Source organism: Pinus tabuliformis, chromosome 4_2 (genome assembly GCF_031772625.1).
Source record: "Pinus tabuliformis cultivar Carrire ecotype Pingquan chromosome 4_2, CPIR1, whole genome shotgun sequence".
NCBI classification, from domain to species: Eukaryota; Viridiplantae; Streptophyta; class Pinopsida; order Pinales; family Pinaceae; genus Pinus; species Pinus tabuliformis.
Window position 1 is genome coordinate 913,189,229 of NC_142304.1, and position 18,685 is coordinate 913,207,913.

The following is an 18,685-nucleotide window of genomic DNA, read 5'->3' on the forward strand; positions in this document are numbered from 1 at the left end:
TCATCTCCTCCACTCCTTACCATGCATCTCTACATCAATTCTATTGTTTTTTTCACTTCATTTCTTCTATTTAGGTGAAGACTATGTTTTCTATAGGATCCCCTGTATTCCTACAGGATCCACCAAAAACCTACAAGGAGCAATCTGACGATGCATGGTAGGTTGGTTAGGTCCTGTAGCAGCCTATCCCATAGAATATCAATCATCAACTACAGGTCTTCACTAAGATGATCCAGGAGCTCTAGATAGTAGACAACAGAAAACAAACAACAGATAGAAGAAGAGGAAGCAACAAATAAACAATGCAACACCTTTGATCTTCAACAATTGTACCATGGCATCAAGACCATAGGTAAGTATCTTGCTCACTCACTCATATGCATAATTTGATCAAAATTTGTAAGGGTTACAAGGTAGTTGGTTTATAAGTGAAAAGGTGGTCAGTTAACTTGGCCACCTTCGACAAAGAAGACAGTCCAGTGGAAAAAAGGAAATTCTTTTTAAAAGCAAAAGAGAATGCAAGAGTCTGAAAACAGTGATTTTTTTTTATGGCATTGAAATCTGATGTAAGGTGGGACCCTGACCCATATTAAAGTTTGAGCGATAGCACAAGATTTAGGTGTGGGTTCGAGAGGCAGATAAAGTGCTCTACGGGGGAGCAATGAGCATGAGTTATAGCTCAGTCTCAACCCCTGCAGCTGACCATGATGTCAAGGTGTTTGATCAAGATCTACAGCCTGAGATTGTTGCGGGGGGGTTCAAGCCTGATGAACATCCCTTACAATCCATACCCTTAGAGAGGGCCACCCCAATCACTCCACTCCATCTCATATCCTCCATGTCATCTGCCACCCTCATTCATTATCATCCACCTCATTCACCATACCCCGTCACCTCATCTTCCATTCCATAGATACAGTGTTGTTTATGGCTACCATTTTAGGATGCTTGAAGAATTAATATTTTGGGTAGAAATACCAGTTCACCAAAGACTCAGCATACCCTATTTCTTGATGCAATCACTCATAGACTCCAGCAACAAAGTAAAGGAATGAATTGCCAACAATTGGCTCACCATTGGTTGATCATGATCCTCATTGAGGATGCCCTATGAAACCTCTAGATCCCTATAACATGTTCATTCTTTAGAGACTTACCAGCACAGGATGACATCAAAACCCTCACCTATGATGTTAGTCCTTCTGTCAATCAGGAGGAGACAAAACAAAAAGAAGAATATACAGAGCTAGATGGGGATGAGGTGGATGAAGAAGAAACTAATACAGAGGAAGATGATGAAGGAGAAGAGAAGGAGGATGTTGCTAGAATAGAGGAGGAAATGAAGGAAGAAACTGATGGAGGTGAGAAAGAACAACAAGAGGAAAAAGATAAGAAAAACAAAGAGCTAGGTGGCTTAAGGGACAGAGAAGGAATAATGAGAGATAAACTTGAGAGGGAAAATGCATGGCTAAGAGAATATCTACAGGAAAAGGAAAACCAACTAGCATGTATGGCCAACCTCTCCTTGGAGGCCATCCACTGTAGGATGCCAGCTAAATCCTATGCTCTTTACCTCAGAGAACAAGGGGTGCAATTTCAAATTAAAACAATAGCACAAAAGGGCACCATGCCATTTCAGGACTACAGGCAGTTTATTGATCTTTGTGATCAAAGTACACTAGAGGATAGGGCCAAAATGGTTGAGTTTTACATGCACAACATGGCCCTCACAGACATGGATGTTTGGGATCCTCATGTCGAGCTAGGAGATCTACAATTAATGGCATTGGCCTCATGGATGAACCATGAGGAGTCAAGGGCTGCAGATATGAAAAGAATATTGGCCAGAGAGCAAAATGAACCACTTTTCATCAGAACTCAACAATCAGATTCCCTAGCCCTAATCAGCACCCATAATCTAATTGCAAATGATCCTCAGCTGGCACCTAGATATTTTGCTGCCCAAGAGAAAGTAATTTCACATTTTGAGGATATGTTTAGGTTGCTAAGAGATGACAGTATACATGCATGCTTAAGGAGATGGAACACATTACGACACAACTTGAAGATCATAGAATATCACTCCCCTCAAAGGTTGAGAGAGGCACTCAACAAGACACCTATGTATAAGAAATCAATGCAAGGGTTGAAGGTCAATTGGATAGGCCTAAAACTCAGTCCACCACTACTCCTACGAATGCTATAAGGGAGAAAAGAAGAAGAGGGAAAGAGGAAGTGGGAAGAAGTAGAAAGGAAAGCATGCTTCTATGAACTAGAATAAGAGACCACAACAGAGGCATGGGACATTAGAGAGGCTACTAGAGCCATCAAGTGCATGGAAATTGACTAAGTTTCTCAGAGGACAAGCAACACTTTCAGTAGGGGGTGATGATGAGCCTCATCATTGGGTAATTATATCAGCCTTAATTCACCTCCTAGCTTAGTCAAACAAAATATTCTCACAACTTATTACATACTTTTGATTATATTTTGTTTATGAGATGAGTTAGAGTTGTATATTTTGCTTTGTGGTATAATGTGCATTTAATGTACGATTAAAGGATAAAAGAAAGGAATTTTGGCAAAGACCTTAGTCAAAACTCAAATGGGAAAAGGGAGAGTAATTATAGGAGGTAAATCCCCCTCACTTACTACCCCCCCACTCGAATATTCCTCCATCGGCTCAGAGTGCAAACAGCCAAATCATGAGGACTAGAAGGCAGCCAAGCAAGTAAAAGTAAAAGAACTACTTTATCTCAAGTTTGGGACCCAAGCCTCCCTAATTTTAAGGAATTCATTGGAGACTTTAGACGTATAAGTAGAGAGGCCTAGGACTTCAGTAGGATTCATACTTTTGATTGTAAAACTCTACTTTATTTTTGAGCGGCAAGACTTGTGATAGTTTTTGATAAATCCATTGTTTTGATAATAAGAATGAGTTTTGTTTTGAGCGAACACTGAGTTAACTCAGAGGGCTGAAGGTCTTGGGTTAGGGCCCAACCCTAGCAACTAAGGATCATCTTTATTGTACATGTATGCTAGTGTGGATTCATGGTTTAATAATTAGTTTTCTTAAACAGCTGCATTTCCATTACATCAGTGTAGTGCATAGATTCATGGTTTAATCGTTCATTTTCTTAAGTAGCTGCATTTCCATTACAATAGTGTGGCATAGATTGGTTATGTTTTAGTTTACTTCCATTTGTGCCTTCTCTCAATTAGCAGGTTAGAAACGAGAAAAAGATCACCATAAGGCTATCAGCAGGTGTCTCGGCCTCACCTCCTCCCTTTGGGACCATGACTTGAGGAAGAGACCCTTCAGTAACCGAAAAACATAGATTTCTTGTTCTCACATGAGATTTGGAGTTTTTTATCTTGATTCAGTACTTGGTTCATTTCATCGTTATCTTTCTGCAATAATATCTCACTCGTATTCTCATTTCCTTCAAAACTTTCCCCATACATAATATATGCGGAAGCTAATAAATGACATCTTAATCAGATTATGCCCGTATATTTCCTTACCATCTGATCCATAACAAACCTGGCCAATCATCATCAACCGTGTGCCTGTTCCTTTAAAAGTTTGACTTTAGGAGCTCCAAATCTCCACCATCGATTTGCCTCACCTAATCCAATGGCTATCACATCACCCAATTGCTAACTAGCTTAGCCAATCTCCATCGCTGATCAATCCCATATGATCCAATAGCTATCACACAATATCACATGAATTCTTGCACGGATGATATCCGCCCAAGAGCACGTGAGAAAAGTGGTTTTCTCTTGCTACGTGTCACTCACTTAGGCTAATTGCGTAAATTTAGGAATTTTGATTACAGCTTTGAGGGTGTGTGAGAAACTACTTACCACCTACAAGAACCCGCTCCATCATTCCACACATTTTCCCTTTTTTTCTGACATGTGACTTGATGTGATCCATCCGTCTATTGACTTCGTCTCCCATGATAATATCACTACCATTCATCTCCGATTAATCCTGTTTGTCCATCTATTGAATTAACCTCCCCCAATAAGATCTCCATCATCCATCTTCCATTAATCCTATTCATCCATCTATTCAATTAATCTCTTGTGATAAGATCTTTTCCGCTCATCTTCCATTAGTCATGTTTGTCCATCTATTCACTTAATCTCTACGATAAGATCTCCGCCGCTCATCTTTCTTTCATCTTGTTCATTGATCGATCCGTCCATCTGTACACTTAGTATCCACGATAAGGTCCTCGTCATTCATCTCCCGTTAATCCTATTCAGCCATCTATTCACGTAATCTTCTGCAATAATATCTCCACCACTCATCTCCCTTTAATACTGTTCTCGACTGATCCAATGGTTCCTGTGCACTACTGCTTCCTTACTTCTCCCTTTCACTGATTTCGATCTTCGATTTCTTTTCCGCTTGACTCCTTTCCAAACTTTGCTCTCCGTATTAGTTAAACACTGCCACTCCTGAGCTTGGAGTTGGTTATTCAATCAGACTCAAACACTTCCTGATCATCGCAAACACCAAAAAACCCAAAAAGTGAAAATAGATTTAGTTTAGTTTTCTTTGATTACACCTTAGTTTGGTTTGATTCTCTTTACTTCTGTAACTTAGATAGAAGCGTTAGGTTAGTGTTGATTTAGAAATTCTTCTTAGCATAGCTATTTAAATGGTTAATTAGGATATGGTGTGACTTAGCATTACATGTTTTTTTCTTCATTACTACAGTAGAGTAGCTCTCTTAGAATAGATTTTCTCTTCTTCCATCAAAGAATCAAGCTTTTTCTGACTCTATAGAAGTCTTGCTTGGAACCCCTGGGGTCTCTCACCAGATGAACAGTGACAATAGGCAAGACCTTCACTTTTACTTGTGCATATAGCACTATCATCTCCAAGTTTGTATGAACCCCAGGTTGATAAGTAAAGATGGTAGCCCAGGAGTTACAGCATCCTTGCTACAATACTGGTGCTCATCACTTTGTCATGCCCCTAACCTTTACATTTTAGGAACCATATCTCTTCGCGCACCTCTCGCTGAACTATTCTATCCTGCTTCAGAATTTGCATTTCGAGGAAAATATTTTACAACTGCGAATGAATCTGTTGAACCCACAGATTCAGATCTTGCATCAATGTTTCATGCAGCCTTATTGTAATATCCAAGGTCTCTACCTGAGTCATAATATTTTCTTGTGACAGCGCAACCCTTGGGTGAGGCAAGAGCAAAGCCGCGAACCATTTGTCGTGTTTCCCATCCATTGAATTCATATTAGCTTCGTGGATTTTACACTTCAATCTCTGATGCAACTCCTAAGGGGTCTCATCGGGTTTCATCGCGATTTCCTTGAACCCCACAATCAACTGCGCCTCGGATTTAGGCATACTAAGCTCTTTATTCAGCGTGGTCTAGATCTCAGCCGACACGGTGTTTGGGTTATCATTAGAGTACTTGATGTACCAAGTTAGTACACGATCCTCCAAAGCACTAACCAACGTCGCCTTCTTCATGTGATCATCTGTGATGCCCTGAGCTTCCCATACAATTTTTACGACAAATCAGAACTGGCTCGGGTCCTCATTTCCCAAGCCCTTAAACAATGGCAGCTTCATTGAATTCGCTATGTTGAACTGTAGTTGAGGTGGTGGTGGTCTGGTCGAAGTCATAAGTGATGGTGGTGAAGGTGGAGGTGGTAGTTGCGGGAACCCTTGTTTTATCAATTGAACTACACTTCGTGGAGAAGCCTGCGTTACTCCCTCGTCATCACTCAAAGGAGGTGAAATCAGTGGGCTATATTCAATACCCTTTCTTCCTTCATTCCTATAAGTCTTTCCACTTCACTTAGCTTCGAACATCAAGGTAGTTGCATAACCCGCTTTCCGCACAATAACATCTTAATCCAAGTATTTAAAGACTTCAAGTACTTACCTCGCAAACCTTTGAAAAAGCACTACTCTGCCTCACTGTAAATGACTAAATTATCGACCCTGAATTCAGTCACAAACCCTGATATGATACGATTGAGCCAATGATCGACAATGCGAGCAATCTTATCCTTAGAGGCTTCCAGTCTTTATACTAACTCCGAGGCCCAGACAATAGGACCATTAAGCCTCCACCTTCCTTGGCTATCTGCTAGCTGCGCGATCCACTCGTATAACTCAAATGGAAAGGAACAGAAAAATATCTCGTGGATTTATGTATACAGGTACCTGTCTAGCATTGTTCCTTTGTGAGACATGGATTTTTGTTCTCCTGCACTGCGAATTTGTGGATCTTCCTATCCAGCTAGTCTTCAATCACTTTCTTAGTTGGATTCCAATGATACAACATCACACATCTCTCATGCAAATTTGTGGTCCTAGCAATAGAACCATTTTTTTGCTTTGTGGGCCCTGACCTAGTTTTAGTGTTAGTCAACCAAAGAAATCCCTACACGACTGGCCCTTTCAGCATCAGCCTACAAAGCGCGGACCGAAGTCTCACCTGAAGTGGTATGTTGAGATGTTGGAACCAAGTTTCTACACCCTGAGATGGTCATGATGTTGGTTTATACCCCTAGATTATGCCCTTGCGTAGGTCACCAAGCCTTAGGGCTTATCAATCTACCCTCCATCCCGCCCTTGAGTACCTGTGCAAAGATGTACAATTGACCTTCGCGCAGTCCCAACTAGCGTTTCAGGTACTTTCGCGTTGCTATGAGGATGCATTTTATTGGTTCCCAAGTTATCTCAAGTTTCTTACTTATTCTACCAATCAATTACTGTTAGGGTCATGTAAATTGATATTCTTAGTTGCATTCACTTAACATATATAATCACATATATTTGCACATCAAGTAAGCATTGTAAAATAAACCCATATCGCAATATAATCGGATGCATTAACAGGGACTAAATACAAGGAAATTTCATAATACTTCTTTTTATTCATAGCTTCTAGCTTAATATAGACTCTATACACCCTGTGCACATAGCCATAGGGGTTCGCACACTCAGCTACAGACTTCTACCCTAGGCCTCTGCACACTCAGCTGCAGAGCCTCTACCTATGCTAAGACTCGAAAACTCTTAGACTTCAAATCTGCTTCGCTACTTACTCTTCGCTCCTCTCCCTACTTAGAGCTTACTTACTTATCTTCTTTTTATACAATCCCATGGTCTGTGGACCATGGGTAGATATTTTATAGCCAACTTGACACTTTACAAAATAAGGGTGGGCAACCCTTTATGACTCTTGATGCCTTCGTGCTCCATGAGCATAGAATGCAGAGACTTTACAACTTTATTACAAAAATTTCCCAAAACATGGGCTTTTAGCCCCAAAACTGCTCTTGGGGGAACCCATTCAAAACACAAGAAAAAAAAATATCTTGTATTTTCAATAACTCTTATAATTTTTACAAATATCTCAATAAAAAAACTTGAATAAACTATTTAAATATCTAAGAAGTTGGAGCTCTAAAGAAAACTAGCTTCCACAAAATCTAGCTGTTGAATCTCTAAATTCTCTCCCCACCACCCTTCCCATGGAAAATGTTAGTGGAGGGAGTGATTCTGCCACCTAAAATGAAGTTGTTGCAGGGTCAAATAAATCAGGTCAATCACTAGGCACTTAGTCTCTAAATCCTAGGTAAATTATCAATGCCAACCAACACAATTCTTAGCAACCATCTCTCCCTTAGGGAAGACATCAACCTAGTAGATGTCTCCCAAAATCATTATAGATATAAAATTTGAATTCATATCTAATCATATTGCTAGCTACATTTAATACATGAAGGACCATGACTTCATCGACAAGTTTCTTAGCATTTGGCCAACAAAAGAAGGACTAAGATAATGGATCCAACATAAATGGAATCCACAAGGGAAGATGAGGCTCAAACTGAATGAAAAATGTATTTTTACAATTATTTTTGCATATATGCAAGACACAAACCAAGTGTTTGAGAATGGCCCTTATTTATTTAACTTGGTTGGGCTCTATATCCATTTTTGGATGGAAAATTTCATACTATAAAATGAATACTTCAAGGATGCTCTAGTTTGGCTACACCTGTATTCCCTACCACATGAGTTTTGGAAGGATAAAATCTTAGATAGCATTGGAAATACTCTTGCGAAACACATCAATTATTTTAAGGAAACTATGAAGGCTCAATACACCTCATATATATGAATATTTATTTAAAAGAACATATTAGAGCCATTACCATATTATATTATGATATATTACCAAGACGAATTCTAGCAAAAAACTCTAAACTATGAGCATATTCCCTTCCAGGGCCTTCAATTCCATCAATAGGGCCACTTGTACCAAAACTTCCCATTACTATTTAATACTCTAAATGTGGCAACCACAAATCCTATGGATGAGAAAGGATTCACTAAATTTGGTGGCAAAAGATTGATCCTTAAGAAGAATCCTCCAAATAAAACCATATTGTCGACATATACAGTACATCCATCTTCCCATAACCAGTTTGAGCCCCCATCTTCACCATCTTCCGCTAACTGATTGCCTATAGGGTTTCCTCTTGAAATGGAAACATGTTAATCAAACATGCTGTCAAACACTTTAGAATCATATCCTCCCCTAGAAGTCAAGCCACATATTCACTAATCCCTCAATTTAGATGCACAGAAGCCCCCTTTGGACTTCCTTGAGATGGCTTTATACCTAGTGGATGAGATGGAGTTGGACACTTTAGATCTATTGAATCTAGAAAAGGCCTAGAAAGGATGAGACCCATTCACCCTTCTAAATTATAACGTAAAGTTACTAAGTTAGGCTTACCTCAAACTGCACCATGAGACATTTAAATCCTCAATGGACAATTAAAATTCAAGAAATCTTAGAGTTTAAACCCAAAATATGAAAGTTATCTAAGCAGCATCACAAAGAAAGAAAACAAGGTGCAAAAAAATTAGGAGCACCTTTTGGAAATATGGGGTATCTTCACTAATCTTCATTACATTAGGACAATTTCAGATGTGTCGCCATCTGGAACATACCCATGAAATCAAAATTATATCTTAGAATATATGGGGTCTCAATCGCAAGGGGAAGAAGAGACTCATAAAATATAAATGGTTCTCTGAATGCCTAGATATTTTGATAATATATGAAATTAAATCCTCCAATGGATCTATCTCAAAAATGATTAGCAAAGGTCTGAGACCATCGTGCGATAAAAATTGATGGTAAGGGACAATCTGGTGGCCTTTCCATTATATGGAATGCTCAAGAAGTGTAGGTAATAAACATGTTATTCACCCAACATATCCTAGCTATTCAGTTTAGAAATATATGATCTATGGAAACATCCTTTATTTTTAATGTATATTAGCTAACTCATACATGAGAGAAGAGGAGCTTAGCTGTCACAATATCTCACATGCACTATCTCCTAACCCCCTGTCATGCGGAAAGAGTCAATTTTGCGGACAAAACCGACCTCCCTAGAAGCTAAGGCTTTCTAGTGACAAACAAGACAATTAAACACTACCTTTCTCTACATATGCATTTAGAATACAAGTAATCAGGTGTTTATAACATACCTTTAGTCCAACGCTTTGTAGTAGTCCAGCCTCACTGTCCGGATGAGCTCCTCCTTCTCTTCGAAACCTGCATTCACTAACAAACAAAAGATTACATAGCACCTGAATAACTCATAAAATAAAACATATTCATCATACAGACCAAGGAGTATATGAAACAAACCATGTATAACAATCTGTTGAGAAAAGTGAGCTTAATTGTATTAAGTGGAAACAAAAGAAACCATTACAACCTGTACCTTGGTGTTGTGCAGGTCCCTCCCAGGGTCCAGCAAGAGTTCTCCTTTACTTTGATCAGCTCACCCACTTCCAAATGAAGCTAAGAAAGGATGGGAATCTCTCCTCTCAAGCTCTATAAGGGAGTCCTAATTCCAGCAGCATCTACCCTTAGGAATGTTCAGCTTTCAACCTCCCCCCCCTCTGGCCCAATGCCTGTATTTATAGTGCTTTGGAGGAAGTTAATCAGGTCCACCATCAATGGGATAAACCCCTCTTTCAATGGGATAGCTCCCCTCTTGATGGGATAAGTTCCTCTTTCTTTGGGATGCATGAACCATCTGGAGGCGCTCAATCCACGTCAAACCATCTTCTAGAATGCTCTAGATTCGACCACAAGTAAATTTTTTGAAGTAAAACTTGCGCCTTTTGACCTTTACAGGAGTATGCACCCACCCCTTTATAGACAGAGCATACAAGTACGCAGGTATTATGAACTTGAGGTGCGTACACGCAGGTAAGGGTAAGAGAAACTGCGTAACCAGAGTTATATTGACTTTTAAAGGCTTTCTCTCTTTTTTGGAGTTTGACATGAGGAGCAGAGGTATAAGACTTGCCAAGGAGGATAGTATGACAGTTGATGGAGCCATACTAACTGTAAATAGTCATGGTGACAAATTTTTGTGTAACAGATTGCCCCCTAAAGTGCGAAGCCTGTAGTAGATTAGGGTTTCATATCATCTAGGAAGGGTGAAGTACTTTATCATTTCAAGGATTATCTTGTGGAGAGCCCAGTCGGAACCTGCAAATATTCAACACAAAATACATATATAAGATCATATCATCGCTAAGGTAGGCATTCCCATACTCAGATTGAAAGCTTTAACTAACAAACTAACTACTGCTCTGATATAGGAATGATTTCGCAGTACATCATAATCATAGACTCTTGTAGACACAGTATGGACACAGCCATCTGTTTATGATTAGTCTACTGTATAATGAATTCAAAACTCCTCGCAGCCTGGATGGTGGAAACTAGCTCCAGGGTCTTCATTTCTACTTCCCGAAATAGTACGATTCTATCCATGCGAATAAATGAGTTGATGTCGAACATGGTAGAAACCACTTGATTACCAGTCGATGATGTAAACTGTTAACAAGTGTGAGAGAGACCACCAGTGATGTCAATGGTTCTCAAAGTACCCAATACAATCCATGAGATGTGAATGAATGAGTTGATGTCAAACATTTCACGGAATCCTTCGATCGAAATTCAATGATGTAAACTGTCATCAAAGGCGAGAAACCTGCCATTGATGCATGCAGATCTCAAGGTACTGACGATTTCTAGGTCATCTTTCTAGATAATGTGCTGATGTCGATAGAAAGCGACCTGTTGCAGGCAAGCCCACAACACGAAATCATAGTTCAAGTTGAAGAAATGTAGCTGTAAGGACTGACTCAGGGATGGTCGAGATGGATGACAAGTATTTTGCAGATGAATGGTTTATTTGCAGTGACCTCTTGAACACATAACGACACGACAGATGGCTTGGTGACAATTGACCCAAAGTTAATACCCAGAACCGGTTGAAGATTTTCAATGTGGTTTGATCAACTGTTAGGCAAAGGATTTCCCAACCCAGGTGAATGAAAAAGTGTCATGTTCAAGAGTGGTGATAAGGCTTCTTCTGAGACAAAGGATAACAAATAGGCTCATTTTCCTCTCTTTTCCCCCACCATTTCTGGCAAGTACCTCTTTATTTTTTACAAGCTTGAGGAGGATAACATATGCTTGATTATAAGCTCATCCTTTGGATGAGTCCAACTTAGTTTTAGATTTGAACCCTAAGAAGGAGTGGTCCGTTCCTGTTTGTAATCGAACAGGTCCCTTACAGTGAAATTTTAACGAGTCCAGTATAGGAGAAACTCGGCGTTTTTCAATTTTAGAGAGTCTGAAAAACTTAAGAAGACTCCAAGGTTGAACTTTTTCGTAAATTTGTGTCTCCCAAGCCCGAAAAAAGTATAAAATAATACTTGAGAGAACCGCTTGATCTTGCGACCAAGGAGTACTTTCATGATTAGTGTCTTTGACCTGAAAAGTAAAAAGCGATCAAGGACACGTCGATTTATTTCCAGTATCGAATTTGAAATGACAAAAATCCGGCAATCTTTTCCTGTTTTTACAGTCAGAAAAGGGCTATAAGGGACCGTCTTTTAATTCCGTTTTAACGAGTGTAAAAGAAACGCTCGGTAATCTTTTCATGTTTTAGGAGTCAGAAAAGGGCTTAAAAGATGACTCTGAGGTTTCACTTTTTCGTAAGTTTTAACGAGTTCAAAAAAATGATAAAAATGTACTCATGGTTTTCACTTTTTCATAAGTTTTTATGAGTTCAAAAAAATGATAAAAATGTACTCATATGGCTGACTTTCAATTTAATTTACGAGCAGGAAAAGACGGAAAGAACTTGGCATTTTCATTTGTTTTACGAGAATGAAAGAGAGCAAAATAATCTCGGGATTTTCATGAGTTTAACGAGTCTTGAAAATAACTGAAATTGACTCGAGATAGGTTTCATTTTTACAAAAGCTTGAAACAGAGAAAAACTATGCTTCAAAGTAGTTTCATTTTTACACAAGCTTGAAACAGAGAGAAAACTGTGCTTGATGCCCCCTAAGCGTAACTGCTAGAGCGCATGTCCCCCAGCTTCATTTCATTCAACCAGTTGGATGAAAGGAAGGTTGAGTTACGAGATCATTTGAAAGACTCGACCTAAAACTGTAAGAAAATTATGCAAAAAACTGAAATAACTAACCTAAATACTTAACATTTATGAGATCTAGTCAATCTCTCGACTCAAGTAGAGGAGGATTTGTTTCATTTTTTAGCGAGCTTGACACAGGAAAAGAACTATGCTCGGATTCGGTTTCATGTTTATGCAAGCTTCAAAAGAAAAACTATGCTTGTTATAAGTTCACATGCCCCCAGCATAATGACGCAAATCGAGGTACATGTCCCCCAAGCTTCATTGCATTCAATGAGGTGGATGGAATGAAGCTTTACTTTCAAGATCTTGGAAAGACTTGTGGGAGTTGTTTCATTTTTTAGTGAGGTTGACACAGGAAAAGAACTATCCTCAAAACCCTTGTTTCATTTTTTAAACGAGCTTGACACAAGATAAGGAACTATGCTCATAACCACTCTCTACAATCTACCTAACAAAAACTCTACTCTAAAAACCTTGATTCATTTTTTAACGAGCTTGACACAAGACAAGGAACTATGCTCATGACTCCTTGTTTGCTTTTTTAATGAGCTTGACACAAGACAAGGAACTATGCTCATGACTACTCTTTACAATCTACCTACTTAACCTACCCTTGTTTCATTTTTTAACGAGCTTGACACAAGATAAGGAACTATGCTCAAGACTCTTTGTTTCAGTTTTTAACGAGCTTGACACAAGACAAGGAACTATGCTCAAAAAGTTCGCATGCCCCCAGTATAATGATGCAAAGCGAGGTACATGCCCCCCAGGCTTTATTGCATTCAACCAGATAGATGGAATGAAGGTTTACTTTCAATATTTAACTTGAAAAGGGAGTTGTTTCATTTTTAAGGAGGTTGACACAAGAAAAGAACTATCCTCATACCTGATTCATTTTTTAACGAGGTTGACTCAGTAATAGGAACTATCCTCAAAACCCTTGTTTCTACAATCTACCTACATATCCTAAAATATACCTGATTCATTTTTTAATGAGGTTGACTCAGTAAAAGAACTATCCTCATGCTAGCCTGTTTCATTTTTTAACGAGGTTGATAGAAGAAAAAAACTATCCTCGTACTCACTGATTCATTTTTTAATGAGGTTGACACAGTAAAAGGAACTTTCGTCACGGACACATGTTTCATTTTTTAACGAGGTTGGCACAGGAAAAGAACTGTCCTCGCCTACTGATCATGGCTTCCAACTGGAAGAAAGACATGTCAATGGACATACCTTGATCATGGCTTCCAAGAGGTCTTCATCAGAAGGAAGAATAGTTCTCTGGAAGGAACACATGTCAAGGGACTCAAAAGGGATAAGAACATCGTGTTCAAGTAATCCCATAGAGTTTTCCATGTCAATTACCGGATCTAAATCAAAGGAAGATGAGCAAACAGTGAGAGGCTCACTTACATCGGTAACTGAAAACATGGGACCAGTTGCCACATAATTAACCCGTGGCAGGGTAGATACCACTTTAGAATCAGGAAAATTTAGGGGTGTCATAGTATTGGTAGTTGAAACAATACTAGGGAACGAAAGCTGGTCTACAGTCACAATACTGCCATTGTGAGGGAAAGACATCACGCGAAAGAGTGTCGATACGACAGCTTTCATTGCATAAACATAGTCTCGCCCAAGGAGTAAATTGAAATCCAAGGGACCTTGAACTACCATAAGATCAATACAGATAGTTTTACCTTCCAAGGTAATAGAAAATTTAGGAAGGATCCCTAAAGGTTCACTAATGGTTCTATTAAAAGCTTTCAGATTCTGCGTAATAGGCGCAAGCTGAGGGGAACCCAAAGCTTTCCAAACAGTTGAGGATAAAATACTAACAGAAGCACCTTCATCTACCTGAGTACGATGTATGTCCCTGCCACCAGTCTTGACAATGATTTGGAAAGGGATGGAGGAAGGAAGACGAGGTTCTGTCAGTCTATTCCAATCAAAGGAAAAGACCTCAGTACTTGGAGGGGGTTCTGTAGAAACAGTTGAAATGCCCCCCGACATAGAAGAATCTGATGTAACAAGAAGAACCTGAGCGGTATGAAGTTCACTGTCTAAAGGGAAAGTGGGATCGACCGAATGTGAAATTGAATCGACCACTTGATCAACTAATGGATCATCAACCTGAGTGACATGAGTTTCACTCTTCAATGGAAAAGTGTGATCGACTGTACTTGAAATTGGATCAATCACTCCGTCAGTTGACGGTAGGTTGGGAGAAAGTTTACGGTAACCAGTTGGAAATTCTTGCTATGGAACAGTAAGGTTTTCCAACAATTTTGAGGCTTCATCCATGTGAGGGCAAATGTGAGTTTGATGACTCCCTTTGCATAACTTACAAGGAAACCTAACTTTACCCTTTTTCCCAGGAACCTGACTATCACTAGTTGATGGACCAATGGAAAGTTGATGTAATTTTTCTGACCATACTTCCAAGACCTTTGGAATACCAGGACAATTGACAAGGAAGTGGTCACCCTTACAAAGCCTGCAAGGGTATTTGGGTTTATGATGCATGTCGGAGTTTTCCTCAACACAACTAGCACTTACAGTCGTGGTTGGTTGGTTGACTTCTTTCTTATCTTGCTTCTTCTTCTTCTTCTTCTTCTTCTTCTTCCCTTTCTTCTTCTTCTTAGCCTCCTCGTTACTAGCATCAAGGATTTTACCAGGCAAAGAGGAAGAAATGGAGGAAGAAAAATTAGGCGAAGAAGGTAAAGGGTCAACAGAAGGTTGGTGATGTTGAGATGGTGAACTCTGTTGAGGTGAAGCATCCGGTTGAGGTGGAACAATTGGAGTACTTTGGGCCAACGAAGTTGAAAATAACCATATCGGTAATCCTATTGTAAATCCAGGTAATGACAAAGTAGCCATATAAGGAGGACCAACATTTCCAAAGTAAGGAAAAGTACTAGGATTCTCGTTAGGAGGGGTTCCTAGGTTGGTAAATTCCGGAACATTTGCCATTATATTCAACTTCAGTGAATTTTATTAACAATTTTTAAAACTAAAATTAACAATTCACAATTCACACCTAACAATTAAAATTCACAATTCACACCTATGGTCTCTAAAAGTAAAAACAAACAAATTAACACGCGCTATCAAATCTAGGAGTCAAACCACACACAAACAGTAGCCTTCCGGACCGAAAACACTAGTTGGTGATGAAATCCAACATCGCAGAATTCAGTACAGAAGTGGCAGGTGGAACAGTTACCCCGGCAACCTGCTTAATGAATAGACTGGACCAAGTTCCTCCACTTTAACCGTCTCGAGTGAAGTGAACCCCCCAGAAAATCCAAGTGAGTCTAGCCGACGTCTGCTCCAGGTACAGTGGGATCTTCCCTCCACCGTCACCTTGGGTAGAACCCTAAAGATAATGGTCACTAAGGTCACCAACAGCATCAAATACACCTGGGGGAATAGTCTACCACCCGATAGCACGCAAGGGCAGAGTAACAAGCTCAATCCCCTTGCCGGCTCCTTGACAATAATCCAAGGTTTACCGAAAAGTGACCCCAGGCTCCTCGACAATAATCTGAGGTTTGCCGTTTGTAGTACGTGCGTATCTAGCGTCTTTCCCAATGAAGGAGGATTGATCCCCTCACTGGTTCAGACACGGTCTCGTGCTTATCCTTTAAGAGGAGCTTTCCCAGAGCATAAATGTAACAGTTGGATTTATCCTACCACAAGATGAGCTACTTGTTTGGTTTTGCTGTCTTGGAGAGTTAATTACTCTCCTACTCCAAGACACTAGCCTGATCTATGTTGGTGTTTCAGAGCCCTAGAAATGTAAAAATTACTAGATGAATTTTAATTAAGCGTTGTGTTATTTAGGCTGTTATTACTCAAATGGGTAAATGGATATGAAACCAATGGTGTTATGACCCGACACAAAACTGAATGCAATCGAATATGATAATGTAATCCTTTCAATTCGATGAATCCTAACTAAAGTAAGGAGAGAGTTTCCATTCACTTCCAACAATGCAAAAAATTGATCACTAAGAGAAAATATAACAAATTCTCTAATGCACTAATTTTATCAAGAAAAACTAATGCAAATCAATTCCAAACCATTTTTTATTTTTTATTTTTGTGTAAATTCAAATCAAAGAAAACTGATCTAAATCTACGATTGATTTTTCAGAATGTAAACTATGCAATTGTAATCTATGCACAATTCACTTGAAAAGTATGCAAATGTAATCTATGCACATTTTTCATTCATATTCTGAAAATGAGAATTCTAATTATGAAAATGTGATCTATGCAAGAGAATTCTCAAACACAAGACGATTCTAATGTAATCTAAGAATCAATCAAGTGCAAGTCAAGAAAATTGGGTGAGAGTTCCAAAGATCAAAAAATAAAAACACTCAAAGGCGATTAACACTCATACACAATTTAGACCCCCGCCCGGCGAATGAGGGGGAAATTTTTTGCAAAAACAAAAGCAAAAAGATGCAAAATTGTGAAAAGACTGAGACAAACCTCCAAGTAATGACCAAAGGAAATCAAATTAAGAATTTCTCAAAAAAGAGACTCAAAACATAGCCAATTGATAAAAGCTTAAAGCAAGAATGCCAATGAAATTAGCCAAGATGAAAGCTTCTGACAGGTGAACAGTGGATCTGGGCAGCAAAAATAAGCTATAAACAAAATCTAATAGGAGAAAAAGGAAAAAATGGAAATTTTCTAAGCTTTTGACAGGGGTACGCAGGCAGCCTGTTTGCACAGGTGCGGCCACACTCTGTGTACACAGCAAAAGTGCATACAGGTACGCACTGTGCTTAACGTAGAGGGTGCGTACTGCTCTCAAAATCAAGAAAAATAAAATCTAACTTAACCCTAAGCTATTCCACCCAAATTCACAGTCAATCAGCCAAAAACCAGAAAGAAATCAACTTTTCTCAAATCAAAGTATCAATCAAAAGAGAAATAAATCAATTCCATGGATTCCCCAGTGGAGTCGCCATTTTGTCATCCGGAAAGAGTCAATTTTGTGGACAAAACCGACCTCCCTAGAAGCTAAGGCTTTCTAGTGACAAACAAGACAATTAAACACTACCTTTCTCTAAATATGCATTTAGAATACAAGTAATCAGCTGTTTATAACATACCTTTAGTCCAACGCTTTGTAGTAGTCCAGCCTCGCCGATCCGGATGAGCTCCTCCTTCTCTTCGAAACCTGCGTTCACTAACAAAAAAAAGATTACATAGCATCTGAATAACTCATAAAATAAAACATATTCATCATACAGACCAAGGAGTATATGAAACAAACCATGTATAACAATCTGTTGAGAAAAGTGAGCTTAATTGTATTAAGTGGAAACAAAAGAAACCATTACAACCTATGCCTTGGTGTTGTGCAGGTCCCTCCCAGGGTCCAGCAAGAGTTCTCCTTTACTTTGATCAGCTCACCCACTTCCAAATGAAGCTAAGAAAGGATGGGAATCTCTCCTCTCAAGCTCTATAAGGGAGTCCTAATTCCAGCAGCATCTACCCTTAGGAATGTTTAGCTTTCAACCTCCCCCCCCCTCTGGCCCAATGCCTGTATTTATAGTGCTTTGGAGGAAGTTAATCAGGTCCACCATCAATGGGATAAACCCGTCCTTCAATGGGATATCTCCCCTCTTGATGGGATAAGTTCCTCTTTCTTTGGGATGCATGAACCATCTGGAGGCGCTCAATCCACGTCAAACCATCTTCTAGAATGCTCTAGATTCGACCACAAGTAACTTTTTTGAAGTAAAACTTGCGCCTTTTGACCTTTACAGGAGTATGCACCCACCCCTTTACAGACAGAGCGTACAAGTACGCAGGTATTATGAACTTGAGGTGCGTACACGCAGGTAAGGGTAAGAGAAACTGCGTAACCATAGTTATATTGACTTTTAAAGGCTTTCTCTCTTTTTTGGAATTTGACATGAGGAGCAGAGGTATAAGACTTGCCAAGGAGGATAGTATGACAGTTGATGGAGCCATACTAACTGTAAATAGTCATGGTGACAAATTTTAGTGTAACACCCCCATCCATAGATTCTTGGTGGAAATTTCAATATCATAAAATCCTCACAGGAAAAGGGGCTGGGGGGGTATGATGTTGATC